This window comes from Sturnira hondurensis, unplaced genomic scaffold, assembly GCF_014824575.4.
Source record: "Sturnira hondurensis isolate 20B ecotype Veracruz unplaced genomic scaffold, ASM1482457v3 Scaffold0006505, whole genome shotgun sequence".
Lineage (NCBI taxonomy): Eukaryota > Metazoa > Chordata > Mammalia > Chiroptera > Phyllostomidae > Sturnira > Sturnira hondurensis.
This window is the reverse complement of record NW_028079136.1, coordinates 1160482-1177625: the sequence shown is the minus strand read 5'-3', so window position 1 is coordinate 1177625 and position 17144 is coordinate 1160482. Positions and strand designations below refer to the sequence as shown.

At 36.1% G+C, this 17144-nt stretch overlaps 1 protein-coding gene and 1 non-coding gene across 2 annotated transcripts in view; one reads left to right on the top strand and one right to left on the bottom strand.

Moving 5' to 3' along the window:
• SOX6 (SRY-box transcription factor 6) overlaps nt 1-17144 on the bottom strand; it is a 600742-nt gene that overhangs the window by 527398 nt on the left and 56200 nt on the right. The gene's annotated exons all lie outside the window — the stretch shown is intronic.
• On the top strand, nt 12143-12274 carry LOC118989837 (small nucleolar RNA SNORA51). The gene has a single exon (XR_005067106.1). It is a non-coding gene; the product is annotated as a small nucleolar RNA SNORA51 (small nucleolar RNA).

The following is a 17144-nucleotide window of genomic DNA, read 5'->3' as shown; positions in this document are numbered from 1 at the left end:
AAATGAAGAATACATGCTAACTATACTGAAATCTAAACCAGAATAAAGGAAAATAACTATAAAATGACACCTATCTCGTCAGGCCTCAAGCAAGAATAAATTTCTCTAAAAATAAGTACCAAGGTCTAAAAGAATATCAAATGATCCTCTGATTAAAGTGGTAAGATTTACGTGCATGAGAGACAGCAGAACTAACAGGGAATACCCTGTGAAGACCCAGTTCCACACTGAGAAATTGCAGGTGAAGTTGAGCTAAGTAAGGAAGAAACATGCAGATATACCATCTTGTCTATTATCTAATCTACTAAAATGCTGCCTGAGGTGAGGGAAGGAAGTAGAGATGACCAGATCACTGCACAGATAGCCTGATTTTAGGTGCTTCATTGTAAGTCACACCAAACTTCTAAGGGCAGAAACTAAGAGATATAAGCCGATTGTAAATAAATAAATAACTGCTGCTTTTCAGAACAAAAAAGGCCAATTTTAAAGCTGCTGAGACTGCCTCCAATTCACTGTATACTATCCCTCTTAATACTGTTTTTCAGCAATTAAATATCCAATCTAACTATGCCCCCATCTGAAGACAGCAGTAAAAAGGAATTAGGCAGGGTCTACATATTATATATATAATGGAAAAATGAAATATTAAAGACAAAGATCACACATTAAAAGAATAATGATTTCCTCACTTGCTCCCTTGCTCAAGACAATATTTCTCCTCAGTCTCAAGAAAAAAAGCAAACAATAACATGATCTCTGTGGGGGGAAAAAAAGACCTCAAAGAAAAGATAAAGAAACCAAAGAAGAGATAAGACAATAGCAGTTGAAAAGTGAGCTGGCAGACCTCAAGAAAGAAATGAAAGAAGGAAAATTAAGCCATTACATAGATAAAACTCTCACTAGATGTAAAAAAAATTGTTTTACCACCTGAAACTAGGGCATAGAGGGAAGATTAGGGAAATCATTGAAAAAGAAATGAGTAAAATGAACACAAAGTATTGGATATAAAACTGATCATCACGAAAACAATGGACATGCAACATTTATAATTACTGATTTTAAAGAAGAAAAAATTTTTAAATGAACCTGCACCAAAGTAATTACCTATGCATAGTAGACGAAAGTAATTCATGTCCCCAGGAAAAAGTAAAATATAACTATCAATGCCAAAATACATCCTGATAAACTTTGTACTTTAAAAAAAATTTTGTACAAAAAAATCAACTAGAAAGTTTGAAGTGGAAGGGGTTGTGGCTAGCCTCAGCCTTTGCCTCAACAACACTAAATGCCTGGAAAAAAAGCAGAGAAATTTCTAAAATCCTAAAAGTGTGGCAAAGGAATGCACAAAGAATCCCAATATTGTATACTCAGCCAAGTTACCCTTCAAGTATAAAAGCAACAAAGTCTAAAAGTATATATAAAAACATATCAATAATTGGGAAGTTTGCATCTAAGAAAACTATCTGAAGATAAAACCCAGCTAGGTAAGCAAGGGATGAGTCAAAAGAAGCAAGTGCTAAAAGGTGAGCATTACAGACTTCAGGTTGAGAACCCTCCTGAAAAGAACGTGAGTCTGGAAAGGATTTGAGATGAACATATGATCTCACTCAATCTGCTTTTATCCAGTTGTACTTTGTGTCAAGTTTTTCCACTCATGTCATAACTAATTTAACATATACAGGTCTGTCCAGAAGATATCCAGCTATGTAATATGAAAAATAGAAACATTTATTGAAGACAATACAAGATAAAAAAAAACATTGTACATAAGACAATGACACCTCAGTCCCCTTTAGAGTAGGCACCTTCATTCACACAGTTCTCCCAATCTCCATCAGCTGTCCATCATATTTTCCTGAATCACATCAAAGGTCTGAAATCTCTTCCCTTTGAAAGGTGATTTCAGTTTTGGGAAAAGCCAGAAGTCTCAGGGCCCAAATCTGGGCTGTAGGGGGGCTGAGTCACCTGGGTGATTTGATGTTTCACCAAAAACCGTGCATGAGACATGATGCATGAATGGATGTGTTATGATTAAGCTGCCAATCACCAGTTGCCCATAGCTGCAGCCCTCTGAATCATTCGAATTGTTTCCAGGGAGGAATGTTCAAGCTTAACACAAAATCTGATTCAGATTCATTGTTCTACTCACTCAGTCATTTTGAATGCAATAGCCACACAGCACACATGCTCACTCAATGGCAGCTACCACCCCCACTGACGAGTACAGTGAAGTCGTCATTGTTCATGCATTCACAATCCAGTCCACTTTCCTTGGCTGCCAGGTTATATTGATGTTGCACAAACTGTTTTCATTATATTAACAATGGCTGGCCTTTTTCTGGAGAGACCTCATATATCTCAACCTGTGGGATATTCTAATTTTTTTAATGAGGAAGTTTAAAGTCATATAGCTGTTTAGTTTGGGAATCTGGACATAAATCCAAATCTTCAATTCAAAACCCATTCTCTAAACTGTGGTTCAGAGCTTCTACATAAACAATTGAAGGTTGCAGGGCAGGGGCTGTGGTTCAGGCAGAGAGGCCCATAATGGTAAATAATCCATCTTCTCTCTGTATATAGTCTTCGTGAGTATTTATAAATCAAATCCACTCTCAGTCTTAATCTTTCCAAAATCAAAAGTTATGTTTTTAGTTTACATCGAGGTGAATTAATTCACACTTCCTAATAAATTTCTGGATTTCTTCTGTTTCAGTTTCTTTCTGGAAATGTAAAATTTTTTTATCCTCACCCAATGATATTTTTCACTGCTTTTTAGAGAGAGAGAAAGAGAAAGGGAGAGAGAGGAATATCATGCAAGAGAGAAGCAGAGATGGGTTGCCTCCCAAATGCACACGGACAGGGATCTCACGTAACTGGACCAAGGATTGTACATGCCACACCAGGACTGGGGATCCAACCCACAGCCTAGGCATGTGCCCTGACCAGGAATAGAACCCACAACCTTCTGGCTACAGGAAAACACTCCAATCACCTAAGCTATGCCAGTCAGGTGTGGAAATGTAATTTTATTTTTAAATCTGGATTTCTAGTCTGACTACTATAATGTTTTGCTTAAGGCCAAGATTCTGCTGTATTCTAATACTTTTACTGATAATATCCAGCATTTCTCTTATTTTTTGGCACATATACACAAAAACCTTTAAAGTAATTCTGCTTATTCTAAGTAATAAGTAAGAGATAAAGCTTTATTGTCTTTGTATTAAACAAGAATACAAATGGGATGTATTTCCACCTCGGGCAAGTGGAGTTTTTTTGACAGTTTCATCCTATTTACCTATCTTTGATATTTTTTATAGATTATCCATTCTTGGTTATCATTTTACTCCTGAAAAGGCTTAGAATGGGCTTCTTATTCCAAAGAGACAATAGATTTTCCTGTATACTTTCTCTTCAAAGTAATAAATACAATTGATAAGTGAACTAGTTCCCAAGGAATCCTCTGTTAACACTGCTCTATTCTTCTGAATTAGTTCTTTTAATCCAAAATATGGTCAAAAACTAAAATAAAACTTACTAACTGGCTCATAATCCATGACCTCAATCTTATTTGCAATGGGCTCTAAATTCAATTCTCCAAAAATCAGAAAACTTTACTTGGTTCTGTAAAAAATATTTCAATCCAGGTGTCTAATGTACAATTAGATCTAGTAGTAATCTAGTTCACCTAATAATGAAAGAAACCTGTGGGTTCTTACAGTCTCCTTAGCAAATCTCTGTTACTGAGTCTTACTTAGAACATATCCACTATATCATAATTCAAAGTCATTTAGAATAAAAGCATATATTCCAGAATAACTTAGTGAAATGACTTTATAAAAACAGAATTAGATATAATATATTTTGAAGTATAAGTCCAAATAAAACAAAGTCTTAATATCAATTTCTGGTCTCAATGAGACAATGGTAGGGTTCAAAAATATCCTCTCTTTTACAAATCATATACCAATGTTTTTAGTTTCAGGCATACAGTGCTGTGAGTTATAAATTACAATGGTCTTAGAACAAATTCACAAAGTGTAATCACCCTTCACAGGTGAGATATTCTGTTTATTCTATGGAGAAATAGTTCAGTTTAAATTAAACTTTGAATGTTTTGGTGGTTGCTGCAATAAGGACAAAACAAAGAAGAGAATGTTTCATCATATTCAGCATAATACAAGTACAATATGAATTTCTGATAGAAACACTTTCAAGATAATGAAATCACTGAATTAGAATTTCATTTAATATTGATGCCTACATCCAAAAATACTTAGACATAAAATTATATATTTTTATCTGTTTAAAACATAACACTTAGCATACTGATTATATTCTTTCAGCAAAAAATCATAAAAATGTTAAACACAGATGAAAAGCATATAGTGTCAGTAACTTGCAATGGAAAAATAATATTTAAAACTAATGAATATACCTATAATATTTACATAATTTACAAATAATTTAATCTTCGAGACTGGGTAAGATGCTATGTGACCAAGATGGCCGAAAAACTGTACATTCCTAAAATTAGGTAAGAGGGAGGATTAATAGGAAGCTCAATGAAGAGGACTAAGACCAACAAACACTAGTATGAAATCTGACAAGTCATTCTGATATTTAAAGTCTGAAGAAGTCAAAAGTGAAAATCAAGCTTAAAACTCACCTACTGACTCCCTGTCACTCTTTTCCAGTACCAGTTGCTAGTTTCATCCTCAGAATGATATGTTTAAAGTGAAAAAGATGTTAAAGATAGTTTACCCTCATTGAAATCATGAAATTTTTTACTTCACTACATTAACATCTCTGACTTTTTGTTTTATCTTATTAGGGTACATGTTTGAGCAAGAGAGAGATATAAAAGGGGAATAATAATAGATCATTTTGTGAAAACAAATCTGTTCAAATGTCATTTTTTAAATAAACATATGATTCCTACAAGTTATCAAGAAAAAATAACAAAAGTAAACATGAAGTTTTAAAAATAATTTTGAATTATGATCAGTTTTTTAAAACCAATAACACTACATTTGTTGAGCACATGTTTTTCTTTTGTCTACCTTAACATAATAAACCAATCTACAGATCAAAAGCACATAAAGTCCAGGTAAACACATAATTAAAAATTTTAAAATAAATCAAATCAGGAGCAATAACTAGCCATTTAAGGCAATTATTTGTCTATCATAGTACATTTTCAACTCTATATTAACACAATTGATAAAACAACACAGCAAAGAAGATACGACCAATAAAATATATAAAGTCTTACCATCTTTCAATCTATATAGCATATAAAATTGGTTAGTGAGACTTCCGGCCAACATGGAGGCATAGGTGGAAACACTGTACCTCTGCACACAACCAAGTTTATGAACAACAAGTATTTAAAAACCAGAATGCGACCAAAACAGAGAAAATTAAACTGTACCAAAGTCCGACAACAACGAGCCATTCATCCAGACCAGTAAGAGAGGGAGAGTCAGCAGCTGGCAGAGAGAGGTCATGCAGGAAAAAGTGGCCAGACCAACCCAGGTGCACAGGCCATGGTTGGCAGATCCCAGGTGCAGGGTGGCAACTGGCAGACCCAGTGAGGGCGCAAGATGGCTGGCTGACAGCAGTCACACATTCACACGCAGATAAACCAGGCAAAGGAGCAAGCAGTGAGATAGACCCCACAATCCAGGGCCCCAGCGCTGGGAATTAAAGCCTAAAAGCACCAACTGGAAAAACTGTCAAGGGTCGAGGTGCCGGGAGAGGCTCCAAGACCCACAAAGAGTTCGTTGGAGAGATCCACAGAGATCTGGAAGGTGCACAAGCCCACACATCTGGGAACTAGCATCAGAGGGTCCAATTTGCTTGTAGAAAGCAGCGGAGGACACCAAAATCTGAGATAGAGCAGATTTAAAAAAACCCATTGCCCCTCTCTGACCCTGCCCCCACATACAGCATCACAACCCAGCGACCTGGGTTACACCACCCTGGTGAACAGCTAAGGTTCCGCCCCTCATACATAACAAATGCAAACAAACTAAAACATTATGGCTCAAGAAGGAGAACAGTTCAAAGCCCCAGAGCCAATACTTCTAAGCAACCAAGAGATAGCCAACCTATCGGATGCACAGTTCAAAACACTGGTGATCAGGATGCTCACAGAACTGGTTGGTTTAGTCACAAATTAGATGAAAAAATGAAGCCTTCACTAAGTTAAATGAAGCAAAATGCACAGGGAACCAATAGTGATGGGAAGAAAACTGGGACTCAGATCAATGGAGTAGACCAGAAGGAAGAAAGAAACAACCAAACAGAAAACAATGAAGAAATAAGAAATCAAAAAAATGAAGAGAGGCTTAGGAACCTCCAGGACACATTTAAACATTCCAACATCTGAATTATAGGGGTACCAGAAGGAGAAGAGGAAGAGTGACAAGTGGAAAACTTACTTGAACAAATAATAAAGGAGAACTTCTCCAATCTGGAAAAGGAAATAGACATCCAGGAAGTCCAGGAAGCTCAGAGAGTCCCAAAGAAGTTGGACCCAAGGAGGAACACACCAAGGCACATCATAATTACATTAGCCAAGATTAAAATGAGGGAGAGAATCCTACAAGCAGCAAGAGATAAGGGGACAGTCACCTACAAAGGAGTTCCCATCAGACTGTCAGCTGATTTCTCAAAAGAGACCTTACAGGCAAGAAGGGGCTGGAAAGAAGTATTCCAAGTCATGAAAGGCAAGAACCTACATGCAAGATTGCTTTATCCAGCAAATCTTTCATTTAGAATGGAAGGACAGATAAAGTGCTTCTCAGATAAGGTCAAGTTCAAGGAGTTCATCATCACCAAGCCCTTATTCTATGAAATGTTAAAGGGACTTATCTAAGAAAAAGAAGATAAAAAATATGAACAGTGAAAGGACAGTAAACTCACAGTTATTAACAACCACACCTAAAACAAAAGCAAACCAAGAGGACAGCTAGATTGGGAGTGGAACCACAGAAATGGAGATCACATGGAGGGTTAGCAACAGGGAAGTTGGAGAAGGGTGGGGAGAAGGTACAGAGACTAAGTAGCATAGATGGTAGGTAGAAAATAGATAGGGAGAGGACAAGAATAGTAGGGGAAATATAGAATCTAAAGAACTTGTGACACATGGACATGAACTAAAGGGAGGGCATGGGGGGAGTGGGTGTGCAGGGTGGAGGGGAAGGAAGGGGGGAAATGGGACAACTGTAATGGCATAATCAATAAAACATATTAAAAACATAAATAAATAACTAAATAAAAATTGGTTAGTGATGGAAAAGTCTTCATACAAAGAAACCTAGAATATTCTGAAATGATGAATTCTTAGGCTTGTACATTATGGAACTACGAAAATTGTTTAAATCAAGAATCTTGGAAGCTGAAATAAATAAGCTTGTAGATAAAAGTGATTTTTAAATGTTTTAAAGGCTCAATCCTATGGGATCATATTTTTCCAGTCAAATTGGACTTAAGTTTCTTCCAGAATTTTGTATCCTTATCTAAAGGATACAAAATTTTGTATCCTTATCCTAAAATGAATTTGAAATAGATGACTACCAAGGTCTCTTCCAATTCTAAAATAAAGAAGTTCTATAATTTTTAGATTGTAGACAGTCCTATATTTCCCATAGGAAACAAAAACACACGAATGGGTTTAGTTCTACAAGTTCTTAGAATTTGGAAGGCACTTTCTCATAGTGGTTAGAGTTGTATTCCATTCCACTCATAGCATAACTGAGCACTGGATTGTAATAGTTTAATTTTCACAAGAAAATATGCATTGACCTTCCGGTTTGAGCCTCCCCTGGGTATTACCAGACCCCTTGGGCCAAAGTCCATAGGAGAATGGCCACGAGGCCTGGAGACAGCACATGTCTGCCTGGGACACCAGTCATGCTCACTGTCTGGGTAAAACAGGGATAAAACATGTCTCACAGGGAAATGTCCGCATAGGCCCCTCAGGCCAAGTCAACTATTTAAGCTGTTCCTGGTGTTTAAAGAGGTTTTTTAGTTTTAAAAGAATGTTGTAAAAAAATATCAGCCCTTGTTAACTCCCTCATTATATGCTTTCTTCCCTTCAGCAGAACAAGGCATATGTCCTAAAACTGAGGAGCTATTCATTCTCTGATCTAGAAAAGCTGATAAAAGATGTTGCCCTGACATAACTAGAAAACCTCTGAGGAAGAGAGAGAGTAAGGGAGAGAGAAGGGAGAGAGAAAGAAACATTGATGTGAGAGAGAAGCATTGACTCTCATGTGTGCCTGGAGTGGGGATGGAACCCTCAATCCAATGATGAAAAAAAATGCCCCTGGGTGATGATAAAAAATGATAAATAAAGAAGCTGACCATCAACATGTGGGAATATTGAAATAATTACTGTATATACAAAATAATAATAGTGCTGACTAAGTTAGAATGTTTCAAAACAGATGGGAACAGAAGTTTCAACCAAGACAGAGGCATAGGTAGAAATGTTTCACTTCCTCACACAACCAAAAGAAGGACAACAACCAATTCAAAAACTATAAACAACCAGAGATGCCATAAAATCAAACTGCATTAAACTCTGACGACCAAGGAGTTAAAGAAACATTCATCCAGACTGGTAAGAGGGGCGGAGATGGGCATCCTGGGTAGAGAGGACCAGCAGCAAGGTGGCACGCCAGCACAGGTGAGGTGGGGCTGGCGGACAGAAAACTAAAGACTCAAAACACCTCTAGTTGTAAAATACTGTGGGGGGTGCAAAAGTGGGAGAAACTTCCAGTCTCACAGGGAATTTGTTGGAAAGTGGGGCTAGAGCAGAGTCAGCAAGTGGCATTGTCCCCTCTCTGACCCCTCCTCCCACAGACAGCACCACAGTGCAGCTGCACAGTGCATCCCTCTTAGGCCCCCACTAGGCCCTAAGTCTCTGCCCTTTTACAACATGACAGGTGTGCAGAGACAAAGAAACACGGCCCAAATTAAAGAACAGATCAAAACTTCAGAAAAACAACTAAGTGACAAGGAGATAGATAATCTATCTGATGCAGAGTTCAAAACACTGGTAATGAGGATGCTCACAGAATTGATTGAGCTCAGTTGCAAAATGAAGAAAGAAATGAAAACTACACAAAAAGAGATAAAGCAAAATACACAGGAGCCAACAGTGAAGGAAAGGAAACTGGGACTCAAATGAAGGATTTGGATCAAAAGGAAGAAATAAACATCCAACCAGAACAAAATGAAGAAAGAAGAATTCAAAACAATAAGGAAAGGCTTAGGAATCTCCAAGAAAACTTTAAGCATTCCAACATCTGAAACATAGGAATGCCAGAAGGAGAAGAGAAAGAGCAGGAAACTGAAGACTTCTTTGAACAAATAATGGAGGAAAACTTCCCCAATCTGGCAAAGAAAACAGACTTCAGGAAGTCCAGAAAGCCTAGAGAGTTCCCAAAGAAATTGGACCCCAGGAGGAATACACCAAGGCACATCATAATTAAGTTACTCAAGATTAAAGATAAGGAGAGAATCTTAAAAGCTACAAAAGCAAAGGAGACAGTTACCTACAAAAGAGTTCCCATAAAACTATCAGATAATTTTTCAAAGGAAACCTTACAGGTGAGAAGGGGCTGGAAAGAAGTATTTGAAGTCAAGAAAGGCAAGGACATACATCTAAGATTACTCTATTCAGCAAAGTTGTCATTAAGAATGGAAGGGCAAATAAAGTGCTTCTCAGATAAGTTCAAGTTAAAGGAGTTCATCACCAAGCCCTTATTACACAAAATGGTAAAGGGACTTATCTAAGAAATAGAAGATTAAAAAAAGTAAAATGACAATAGACTCATGACTATCTACAACAGCATCTAAAAAACAAAAACAAAAACCAAGCAAACAATTAAAACAGGAACAGAACCAGAGAAATGGAGATTACAGGAGGATTATCAGTGGGGAGATGGAGGGGAAAAAAGGGGGTGGGGAAAGTTACAGGGAATAAGCATAATTGGTAGGCATAATATAGACAGAAGGAGGTTAAGAATAGTATAGAAAATAGAGAAGACAAGAACTTTTATGTACAACTCATGGACATGAACTAAGGGGAGAGGAATGCTGGACGGTGGGGGTTTGCAGGGTAGAGGGGAGATAAAAAGGAGAAAAAATGGGAAAATTATAATAGCATAATCGATAAAAAGACTTTTAAAAAGGAGAAAATATGCATTGAGTTCTATCTGGGGATCCCCAAAATAAATTGTCTCCTGACCCTCATTTCACTCTCACCCCAATAGGAAGGAGGATTTGCAGCAGCAGTTCCAAGAGCCTTGATGTCACCTTCTCTTTCTTCTTCTACAAAGGCCCTGTCAATGGAACCCTCGTCAACAAAGCTATAGCCATGGCACCAATGCCCATGAAGCTGCCAAAAAAGGGGCAAGTTTCTGTAGAAGATATGAGTATGAACTATCTCAGGTTAGGGATTATCTTTAACCTAAGCCAGAAACTGAGGTACGTCAATGTTTTTATAATACAGTGATTTTCAAAATGATGCGAGTTGACTATACATTGAAGAGTAGTATATTGGTTAGTACATTAGTCCTTTAATTTTGAGACACTGATGTTTGTTCCCTGAATATATCATCACTAGAGTCTTCCTAAAAAATAATGTGTAAAGAACATTATGCAAACAGTTGTTTGAACTGTTAACTGTTGAGTCACAAAAAAAATCTCTCAGAACAAACCTGTCCCAAGAATTTACCAAGTTAAAAATTTAGCAAGAATTTTAATAACTCCAGTTATATATGAAACAACAAATAAAGAGGACCTCAGAATCAGTTATGCAGCCAAGTTTCAATTCAGTTATGCTAAAACAAATATTACCCAATCCTCTTATAACAAATAAAAACACTCATTTCTAAAGTAACCTCAATGCTCTGCACCATTAGAATTCAAAAGTTTGTTCAACAAACAAATTTTATTTTAAAGACCATGATCAATTCAGTGGAGTACTTTTTTTCAACATCAAGGACCAGTATTTGGTAAAGGGTAGCTAATATTTATACTAAATCCGCTTCTGGAAAGTTATAGCATTTTTTCAAGAGCAGTCTACACACACAAAGTCACTCCACTGTAAGAAAACTTTCAAAATTAATTAGGTGGAAATATTGAGCACCTACTAATATGCCAGGTAATGTCTATTCTTAAGGAGCTCTTCACCTCAAAGCATGTTTTTTAATAATGCATTCCTCCATACTAACCTGGGAAGTCATTTTAACTAACCAAATAAAATGAATATTAAACTTTCTAGGAATACCTTTACTGTGTAGACCAATATATGCCAGCATATAGTTTTGCCCAAATTTTATCTATACTACCAATCTTAGAATTTAACAATATTAATTTGAGCTTCTATTTAAAATCTGAGTGGCTATGGTATAGATCTTTTTATTTCTAACCTAATAAAAAACTTCAGCTTACTTTCCTTTTAGTTCTGACATTATAGATCTAAGAGGAAAATGTTTGCTAGTTAACATATAAGTTTCACAGAACCAAAACTCCCGTTGAGCTCTTTTTCACTAGCCCTAACTCTAGGTTGCATCTTTAACTCCTTGTGCCAATGATATTCAAAATGAGTACCCAGGCATAATTTGATATACAATTGGATAAATATTCTCATAGCTTTAAATTTCATGATATAATTCCCTCCAAGCTTCCCTATATAATAATAAAGTGATTATGATTAAGATAATAATAATGGTTCACACTCATATAGTACCTAGTACATGCCTGGCACTGTCCTAAACACATTACATATGTCATATTACATACATCAAACACCTATACTTTTCTTCATTTTAGAGATGAATAAAGTGAAGCACAGAGAGTTTAAGACAACATCTCACATTCCATTTATCACATACACCTTTCATCTACTCCATTAGAATGCTATGGTTTTAAGGTTGAAGTTTGTTTTAACACTGTAGACATTTACTGTGTCATTAAACTAGTACTTACTATAAAATGACACAATAAAAATTTTATTAAATAACTAACTAGCACTAAAGATGAATTCAACTTCTAAAATAAATTCATTAAAGAGGCTTCCTAAACTTATCCAGATACTACACAAGAATTAAGATGTTCTCCTTTCGTCCTCCCAGTGCTTACCCCAGGCTGTGTTCTCACATGGCCTGTACAGAAAGAGAAGGCAGAGTGAACCCACCCCATACACACCTCGGCCCAGGCCCTTTGCCTGGTCTGTATTATGAATGGGGGGACATGGAGTAAGGAAAAAAAGAAGTAAAATAAATAAATAAATAAATAAATAAATGTTAAAAATAAATTAAATAAAATGTAAACATTTTTTAAAAAACATGTTCTTTTCATTTTACACCAGTGAAAGTTCAACTTGACTGTTCCTTGATACAGTGATTGACAACTTCTACTTCTGACAATGGTGGAGTAACAAGGACTGGATTTCTCTTCATCCTTAAATAACTAAAAAAACAAAATATATGAAATTGTGATTTTCAGAAACTGAACAATAAGCAGTGTAGGACTATAATCCCTGAAAAGAAGGACAGCAAATTAGGTCAGCCTAAAATTGTTCCTGGAGTCTTGAGGCCACAGTGCTGAAAGGAGATCACATACAGAGCCCAGAGGTCTAGTTGAATTAATGAAACATGGATTATCAGATAGACTAATAAGGCTAGAATCAACAGGGAAGGGTACTTAAAAAAATGCTGTGCAGAGAAAGTGATTCAGAGATGTGCAGAGTGGTCTCATCATTCAGTCCTTGAATAGAGAGATCTGCACATAGGTTAGAGGAAATTACCCTACTCTGGGAAAATAACCACTGGAAAGCAATATGTTGGAAAATGTATGAAGCCCACACAAGGCTGAGAATACTTCCCATTCCCACTAGCCACATTCAAAAAAAGTCGTAATACATATACATTGAGAAGAGTCATCAAAAAGGTCTCATCAAGTAGTGGGCCTAAACTATAACTAGTACATGCTGCCTCACTTAAAAAGCTTAAAATTAAGCCTCACTTAACTGAATCCAAGTAGCTTTTTTGTGCCAGGCACATCACAATATTATTTTTAAAAGTAAAACAAAACTTATAAAGGCCTTATAAAACATTACAGAAAGAAATTTTAAAAGACCTAAAAAATAGAAAGACATCCTGCATTCATAGATTGCAACACTTAATATTGTTAAGACTAAAATGCTCCCAAATAAAACTATATTCAGTACAATCCTTATCCAAATCCAGTAGCTTTTTTTTGCAGAAATGGAAAAGTAGATATTAAAATTTATATGAAATTGTAAGGGGCCCTGAATATCCAAAACAATCTTGAAAAATAAGAACTAAGTTGGAGGACTCACAATTTTCTATTTCAAAATTTACTACAAAGTTACAGTAATCACAACAGCATGGTACTGCATAAGTGAGACATGTAAATATATGAAATAGAAAATAAAAGCCTAAAATTAAAGTATGCATATATGGTCAACTGATTTTTTAAAAGGGTGTCAAGGCCACTCAATAGGGAAAGAACAGTCTCTTCAACAAATATTGTCATGAAAACTGGACATTCACATGTAAAATATCCTTGCAGCACACCATATATGTAAAAAAAATTTTATTCAAAATAAACCAAAGACTTATGTGTAAGAACTAAAACTATAAAACTCTTAGAATAAAACATAGGAATATACCTTCATGGCTTTGGGTTTGGCAATAATTTTTTTAGGTGTGACACCAAAAAAACACAAATAACAAAAGAAAAAATAGACAATGGACTTCATCAAAACTAAAACACTTATGTATCAAAGGACACTATCAAAAAAATAAAACTCACAAAAGGGAGAAAATATTTGCAAATCATATATCTAATAAGGTTCTAGTACCCACAATATATAAAAAGCTTTAACAATATAACAATGAAAAGACAAACCAATTTTAGAAGGAGTAAAAGATCTGAATATATATTTCACAAAGAATATATACAGATGGCCAATAAGCACATAAAAAAGATGCTCAACATTACGGTTCATTAGAAAAATGTTTTTTTTCCAATTTTTTTTATTTAATTATTTTTCAAGTACAGTTTTCTGTCTATTACTCCCATCCCATCTCACCCCCCATCCTCCCCCCTCCCTCCCATTTCCACCCTTCTCAGTTGTTGTCCATGTATCCTTTATATAGGTTCCTCTAAATCCCTCCCCTATTTCCCCTGAAATTCCTTCCCCTCTCCCCTCTGGTCACTGTCAGCCTGTTCTCTATTTCAGTGTCTTTGGTTATATTTTGCTTGCTTGTTTGTTTTGTCGTTTAGCTTCCTGTTAAAGGTGAGATCATATGGTATTTGTCCTTCAACACCTGGCTTATTTCATTCAGCATAATGCTTTCCAGTTCCATCCATGCTGTTGCAAAAGGTAGGAGCTCCTTCTTTCTTTCTGCTGCATAGAATTCCATTGTGTATATGTACCATAGTTTTTTTTGATCCATTCATTTACTGACGGGCACCTAGGTTGCTTCCAACTCTTGGCTATTGTAAATTGTGCTGCTATGAACATTGGGGTGCATATGTTCTTTGGGATTGGTGTTTTACCAAACACCCAAAATCACAGAGACTTAATGGTATGCTATTAAACAATGAATGGGCCAAGATTGAAATTAGGGAAGAAATCAAAAAGTTTCTGGAAACAAATGAAAATGAACTCACAACAACCCAAAACTTATGGGACATGGCAAAGGCAGTCCTGAGAGGGAAGTTCATGGCAATACAGGCTTACCTAAAGAAGATAGAAACATTTCAAACAAACAACCTAGCCCTATACCTGCAAGAACTCAAAGAACAACAACAAAGACAGCCCAGAGCAAGTAGAAGGAAGGACATAATCCTCTTCTATATCAATAAAAAATATAGTCTATACATATACTGCAATATATACATAGTTTGTTCATGTGTCCAGTAGGTACACAGCCATGTAGTAAGAAAAATACAGCCATTTATTGAAGAGATACAGGATACAAGAAACATTATACATAGGACAATGATGCCTCAGTCCCCTTCAAAGTAGGCACCTTGAGACCTCACACAGTTCTGCCAGTCTCCATCAGCTGCAATGTCATATTTTCCTGAATCTCATCAACAGCCTGAAATCTTTTCCCTTTCAAAGGCGATTTTTACTTTGGGGAAAAGCCAGAAGTCACAGGACGCCAAATCTGGACTGTAGGGGGCTGAGTCACCTGGGTGACTTGATGTTTTGCAAAAAAACTCTGCACGAGACATGATGTATGAGCAGGTGCATTGTTGCGATGAAGCTGTCAATCACCAGTTTCCCATAGCTGCAGCCTTCTGAATCATCCAAATAATTTCCTGAACAATCTGAGGAATGTTCAAGCTTCACACAAAATCTGATGAAGATTTGTCATTCTATGCACTAAGTCATTTTGAATTCGACAGCCACACAGTACACATGCTCACTCAAAAGCATCTACCTCCTCCACTGACTAGTGTAGTAAAGTTGTCATTATTCACACATGTGCATTCCAGTACACTCTCCTTGGCTGCCAGGTTATATCAATGTAACTCAAACTGTCCTCATTATACTAACAATGGCTGAATGTTTTCCAGACAGGCTACACACACACCTATATACACATGTACGCAATGGAATACTACTCAACCATAAAAAAGATGAAATATCATTTTCAACAACATGGATGAATCTGAAGAGTATTATGTTAAGTAAAACAAGCCAAATGGAAAAAAACAAGAGCTGTATGATTCCACTCATAATTGGTTATAAAACAAAAAGCAACAAATGAACAAATACACAAAAAACATGTTCATATATGTAGACAACATAATGGTGGGAACCAGAAGGGAAGGGAGATGTGAGAAGGATAAAGAAGGCAAAAGATGTCAAATATGGTGACTGAAGGAGATTAGACTTTGTGTGGTAAGCACACCACAGAGTCTAACATAGATATCATACTATGAAGTTGTATACCTGAAATTTATATAATGTTACTAACCAATGTTACCCCAATAAACTTAATTTTTTAAGTTATATTAGCTGAGATTTACATTCTGAGTTTTTCCAAACTGGAAGCAACATCAAATAACAAATTATTTAAAATATAAATGTTATTTTATATTTCCAAACCAAAAACATAATAAATTTTGTCCGGATAGTGAGAAGTGATGTTTTCTTCTACTTTTCATTGTTTTTCTAGTTTTCTTAAGTAAATGTGCACTTATTCATAATAAAATTAACTTTTCAATGAGTAAAATATGTATATATGTGCATATATACATATCACTCTATGGGCTAATGTACAAGTTTTGTTTTTATTTACTCACACTTAAGATCCTATAGGTCTGGTAAAATGAATAAGGTTGAGTCAAATATTTACTACCTCCAACAATAATTAGAGGTTTCCACAAATGAAAGTAATTATTCGAAATATTTATTAACAAGATGTTGTTATTCACGATAGTTCATAAAGAAATATGTACTTTATATAATCCAACCCTGGAAATTACACAAGAGTGAGGATCAGATTCTCAGCAACTACAGTGTTTTTTAAACACACACACACAGCCCTGGCTGGTGTGGCTCAGCAACTGAGCGCTGGCCTGCAAACCAAAAAGTTGCCAGTTTGAGTCCCAGTCAGGGTACATGCCTGGATTGTGGGCCAGGTCCCCAGTTGGGGGCATGTGAGAGGCAACCAATTGATGTATTTCTCACACTTTGATATTTCTTCCCTTCTCTCTAGCAGAGATATAGAGGGAAGAATAAACAAATGGGACTATACCAAATTAAAAAGCTTCTACACAGCTAAAGAAAACATCAGCATAATAAAAAGGGAACCAACCAAATGAGAAAATATATTTGCCAATGATACCTCAGACAATCATCTGATCCCCCAAATATATAAAGAACTCACATGCCTACACTCCAGGAAGACAAATAACCCAACTGAAACATGGGCAAAAGATCTGAACAGACAGTTCTCCCAGGAGGGCATACAGAGGGCTCAGAAAAATGTGAAAGAATGTTCAGCATCACTAGCCATCAGAGATATGCAAATCAAAGCCACAATGACATACCACTTCACAACAGTCATAATGGCCAT